Below are 6,433 nucleotides of genomic sequence, written 5' to 3' on the forward strand. Positions count from 1 at the left end.
TGAGGTAGTGTGTCTCCCTGGTCAATGTGGCCTGCCACCTAAGTATGCTGATGACCTGGAAATAGCCGTACACTCCAGTCCCCGAGAGTACCACAGGCGGGGCTGGCTGTGTGAAGAAGCTGTGGGAACAAGATGCAAAACTGGGGCTGAGCTGTCTTTCTGGAGGAAACCTGCCTGAGTGAGGAGGAAGTGCATTGGGAAGGAGATACCAGGATGCCATCCTACATAGCCATCCATAATTTGGGGGGGGGGGAGAATAATGAAATAGAGGGGTTAGTGTGTAATTTCCTACAGCTGGTAAGGTCGAGGAAAGAGTACAAAGTAGAATCCATCGAGAAACCCCTCCTGGGCTTCAAAGAGGGCTCAGGAGGTAAAGCACTCACAAGCATGCTTGCAAACTTTGCTGTTCATCACCAGTCAGGCCACGTACTCACACAGTCCAGGAACCCGGAGGCAAGAGCTGATGCAGAGGTCATGGAGGGTGCTAATTACTGGCTTTCTCAGCCTACTTCCTTATAGGACTCAGGACCACCAGGCTACAATAGGCTGGGCCCTCCCACAGCGGTCACTGAGAAAAAAAGTGCCTTCCAGGCAGATCTGATGGAGGCATTTTCTCAGATAAGGCTCCTTCCTCTCAGATGACCCTAGCTTGTGTCAAGGTGACACAAAATCAGCCAGTACACCATGCAGGCCCGAGTTTGATCTGCAAATCCATGGTGACCTCTACCCCACTGTACCCTTTCCTGTGGAGAAAGGACAGCTCACCATGTTATCAAACTTAAGGAGTCTCATGGGCTGGTAAGAGGCACATGATATGTGACAAGATTATTGAGAAAATTCCAAAACAGCTTAAGCCAGTAAAACAGCACAAGGTGTTTGGGGGTCTCCTAGGACACTGGCTAATCTTCAGACCCTACCTTGCCCATGTTACCTGTTTTTTTTTTTTTTTTTTTTTTTTTTTGGTTTTTCGAGACAGGGTTTCTCTGTGTAGCCCTGGCTGTCCTGGAACTCACTCTGTAGACCAGACTGGCCTCGAACTCAGAAATCTGCCTGCCTCTGCCTCCCAAGTGCTGGGATTAAAGAAAAACCAAAAAAAAATTCACATTTAAAATGGAATACTCTAAAGTCAGGAACTATTTTCCCATCATGCATCTCTGTGAACAGGTGTTTGAACCAAAACACTGAAAATGTCATAACAGATTCAAGTTTAATGGGTCCTGACTCCCACAATAAAAAAATGACAACTCTTAAGAGGGGCACTGGATTTTTGTTTTGTTCTTAATTTTAAATTCCTGAAATCTGGAAGAGGAAGGCATATAGAAGTTAATTTTCATTAAAATATAGAAGTTATTTGATTGACTGTACACTGCTCTTGTAAGAGGACCTGGGTTCAGTTCCTGGCACATAAACCTGGGGGCTTACAACTGCCTGTATTTCCAGCTCCAAGTGGATCAGAAACTTCCAGCCTCTACTGGCACCTGCATTTATGTATACACGCGCGCGCACACACACACACACACACACACACACACACACACACACACACACACACAGAGAGAGAGAGAGGGAGAGAGAGAGAGAGAGAGAGAGAGAGAGAGAGAGACTTAAAAATAAAACTAAAGAAAGAGCAGTATGACCAGACATGGTGGTTCAGGCCTGTAATATCAGCACTTGGGAGGAGGATGAGGCAGCAGGATGGCCATGATTTCAGTGTCAACCTGGGTTACACAGTGAGTTCCAGGCCAGCATGGGCTATAGCATCTTCAAAAATCAAACAAGGGCCAGAAAGATGAGTCATCAGGTAAAGGAATTTCCTACCCACAAAGTCAAAAAAAGAATTGTCTCCTCTGATGACACCTGCGGTATGGCCTATACCCCCTCCACCCAAACTAAATAGAATGTCATAAAAATTTAAAGCATTATGAGGTTTGGTTTGTGACAATCTGTACCCACACCTGGGCTGTATTTCTGCTTTAATTTCTTTAATTTCAACTTTATTTATCACTATCATTATTATTACCATTATCATTATTACTTTATGTGTATATGCATGCGTGTGCTTGTGTGTGTGTGTGCACACGATGCATGCATATCATGGTGATAGAACTTAGGCCGGCAAGCTTGTGTGACAAGCATTTTAGTCTTCTTAGCCATCCATTGCTGTTGTTTGGATGCAGAGTTAGATGGTATTGTGTGACAGGAATAAACTTACCCTGCATAAGGCCCTGGAAGAAACAAAGAAGTCACTGCATCCAACTTGGGCTTGATTGGATCAATGAGCTTAGTTGGGGCTACTTACAGGGGCATAGGTGACTTATGGGGCAGGTATACTCCTATTTCTTGTCCAAAAAAATGTCAACTGTCTACAAATCCTTGGAGAAGGGCTAGAGATGGCTCAGTGTGTAAGGAGCTTTACACAAAGTGTTTGCAGTGTAAGCATGAGGACCCGAGTTCAAATCCCCAGCACCTATTTAAAAGCCAGGTAAGCAACCATATGCTTGTAAACCCCAGCACTGGGGAAGCAGAGACAGGTGGATCCTGGGGGTTCACTGGCCAGTCAGCCTAGCCAAAATAGTGAGATCAAGGTTCACCAAGAGACCCTGTCTAAAAAATAAATCAAGATGGTGTTTAACAATGCTTGCTGCTTTTCCAATGTATCCAAGTTCAATTCCCAGCAACCACGTTGGAATATTTGTGACTGCCTGTAACTCAAGTTTCAGGTTATCTTCTGGTCTCTACAGGCGTCTGCATGCACATGGCAAACACACACATACACACACACACACACACACACACACACACACTCCTTGGAGAAGGGTGGGACTTAAGTTGGCTAATTTTATTTTATCCACTTAACTGAAGGAGAGTTAACCTAGACTAGGGAACCTCAAATGCCTCCATAAGATTGGCCTGACATCATTCACCAGGGTGAGTGTTACTGACTGCCCATCCCACACACTCCCCAAACCCTTACATCTAGCCTAGTCTGGCCACACCCACCTGTTTGTCCCCAACTTCTAGGCTTCTGCCAGTACTCTCCCCTAACTGTTCCCAATCTACAGACCCATCCCATGCCATGTCCAACCTCTTGGCTCAGTCAGATTTTGTACATCCTTCATCATGGCCTAGCTGCATGAGTTTGCTTGGTCCTCTCCTCTACACATATTCCCAGACCAATCAATCTTCCTCCAAACACCAAGCTTAGACCAGGATGCACATCGTGCATACTAGCCTAGCCTCCTGTGTTCACTGGATTTCATTCTACCTAAACCACATTCATCTTTTAGGCCCAACCTGGACCACACATTCTTTGTTCTGTCTCAACCTACTCTGTCCATATCAGACACAGAACAAAAAGAAGTCCTCACAGTAAAAATACTAACAACATGAATGATCAAGGCAGTATCCACCCCTAACACCAATCCACCCATCTTGAACAACTCTTCTTCTATAGGCATTACCTACATGAACACCAGGACACAGGATTTAAAAGAACAATTATAAGCTTCATCAAAGACCTTTTAAATTCATCATTACAGAACTTTCAAAGAAAGTTTAAGGAAAACACAAAGAAACAGCTCAATGAACCTAAAGAAAATGAATTTAAATATAATAAACATCTGCATGATTCTCAAGAAAGCACAAACATAGGCCGATGAAAATGGAGACGCCAACCCAGGATTTACAATGGAATACAATAAAGAGAAACAGTGCAGAAGATTCAAGCTGAAATGGAGATGGAATTGAAAAACCCAATAACCCAACTCAAAACTCCAGGAAGAGCCTTACGAGTGGAATGAACCAAGCAGAAGATAGATTCCCAGGACTTTAAGACAAAGTAGAGGAGCTCGATACGCAAAGAATATGAAAAAAGAAAATCTCAGGAAGAGAACATACAGGAAAGGTGAGACACCATAATAAAACCAAACCTTCAAATTATAGGCATATAGGAGGGAGACGGGCAAGTCTTCTCATTGACCAGAGCAACAAGATCATAGAAGAAAACTTCACCAAATTTAGGAAAAAAATACCTGCACAAATAAAAAACACACACACACACACACACACAGAACACCAAACAGACAAGACCAGAAAAAAAGAAATCTCTAGGGCAAATTGTGGTTAAAACACTAAGTATACAGAACAAAGTGTATTAAAAGCTGAACGAGAAAAACACAAGTCACATATAAAGGAAAGTCCATCAGAATAATAGCTGATTTCTCAGTGGAAACTTTAAAAGCCAGGAGAGCCTGAAGCAATGCACTTCAAGTCCTCAATGGCTACAATACCAACTTAGAATAATATACCTAAGTAAAATTAGAGAAAAATTTCCACAAGACAAACAGCCTAACAATATTTATATTCCACAAACCAAACCTAAGAAAAATATGGTAAGCATTATTGAGCCAAAAAGAGGACTGGGCATAGTAGAGAAATTATAAAAAAGAAATACAAAGTCATAATTATTAAAGCACAAAATATCACTGAGAACACAAAGACCACCAAAATTCAACAACACGATGACCACAACCAACATACGCATTTCAATAATGACTTTAAATATCAATGGCTTTGATCTCCTGAATAGATCAAGGAATAAAATCCATCTATCTGTTTTCTATAAGAAACACATCTTAGTTTTAAGGAATGAGTAAACGGATTGGTAAAAGTACTTACATGGAACCAGAAAGCAAGCAGGTCTTACTATAGTAATATCTGACAAAATACACTTCAAATTAAAACTAATCAAAAGATAGGTTAAAAAAAAAAAACAAAAACAAAAACCAGACAGTTTGGCCGGGCAGTGGTGGCGCATGCCTTTAATCCCAGCCCTTGGGAGGCAGAGGCAGGGACATTTCTGAGTTTGAACCCAGCCTAGTCTACAGAGTGAGTTCCAGGACAGCCAGGACTGCACAGAGAAACCCTGTCTTGAAAAACCAAAAAAAAAAAAAAAAAAAAAAAAGACACTTCATTCTAATCATGGGGAAATTAAAATCAAACAAGAAGACATTGCTATCTTATACATATAAACACCTAATTCTGTTATACCCAATTTCATAAAAAGTGTACTACTAGAATCAAAGACACAATACAACATCAACCCACTTTGGTGGTTTGAATGAGAACAGCTCACATAGGCTCATATATTTAAGAACTTGGTTCCTAGGTGATGGAACTGTTTGGCAAGGATTAGGAGGTGTGGTCTTGTTGGAGAAGGTGTGTCACTGAGAGTAGGCTTTGAAGTTTCAAAAGACTCACATGATTCCCAGTGCTCCTTCTCTGCCTCATAGTTTTGGAAGAAGATGTGAGCTGTCAGCTGTTTCTTTGCTCCACCACCATGAACTCTAACCTTCTGTGAGCCAAACGAAATGCTTTCTTTCATAAGTTAGCAAGGTCATGGTGTTTTATGACAGCAATAGAGAAGTAACTAAGATGTCCATTAGTAGCTGGTGATTTCAATACCCTGCTTTCTGTAATAGACAGATCATCTGGACAAAAAAAAACAAGCAGAGTAACATCCAAAAATAATGAAACCCATACATCAAATGGACTTAAGAGATATTTACCTGTCAAGAGAATTATTAAAATTAAGAGAATTTTCCTGTCAAGCACCAATATACATTCTACTCACCAACACAAGGCCACAACCTGGGACACAAAACAAATCTTTAAAAATTCAAAAAAGTCACCAGGCAGGGTGGCGCACGCCTTTAGTCCCAGCACTTGGGAGGCAGAGGCAGGCAGATTTCTGAGTTCGAGGCCAGCCTGGTCTACAGAGTGAGTTCCAGGACAGCCAGGACTACACAGAGAAACCCTGTCTCGAAAAATAAAAAAAAAAAGTAAAATAACTTTGCATATCATATCTGACCATAACACAATAACACTTAAACACAGAACAAATCTCTAGTAAGTCTACAATCCCATGGAGATAAAATGACTTATCACTCAGTGATGATAGCTCCAAGAAGAAATCAGAAAAGAAATTTTTAAAAATGTCCTAGAACTAAATACAAATGAAAACACAACACAATAAAACCCCTCAGACACATGACAAACTAGGCTCTAAGTGCCTACAATAAAATACAAGAAAGACCAGGGTGTGATGGCATAGAGGAAAGCAGATCTCCGAGTTCGAGGCCAGCCTGGTCTGTGAAACTAGTTCCAGGACAGCCAGGGCTACACAGAGAAACCCTGTCTGAAAACAAACAAACAAACACACAAACAAACATATAAAAAAGAGCAAAACTAAATGACTTCATGATGCAACTCAAAAAATTAGGAAAGCAAGACCAAACCAAATCCAAACTTATTAGACGGCAAGAAATAATGAAAATCAGAGCCTAAATAAGGGAAAGAGAAACAAACAGACACACATACAATGAATATAAAGCTGACTCTTTGAGAAGATAAAAAATGACTGACAGATTCTTGA

Source organism: Arvicanthis niloticus, chromosome X (assembly GCF_011762505.2).
Source record: "Arvicanthis niloticus isolate mArvNil1 chromosome X, mArvNil1.pat.X, whole genome shotgun sequence".
Lineage (NCBI taxonomy): Eukaryota > Metazoa > Chordata > Mammalia > Rodentia > Muridae > Arvicanthis > Arvicanthis niloticus.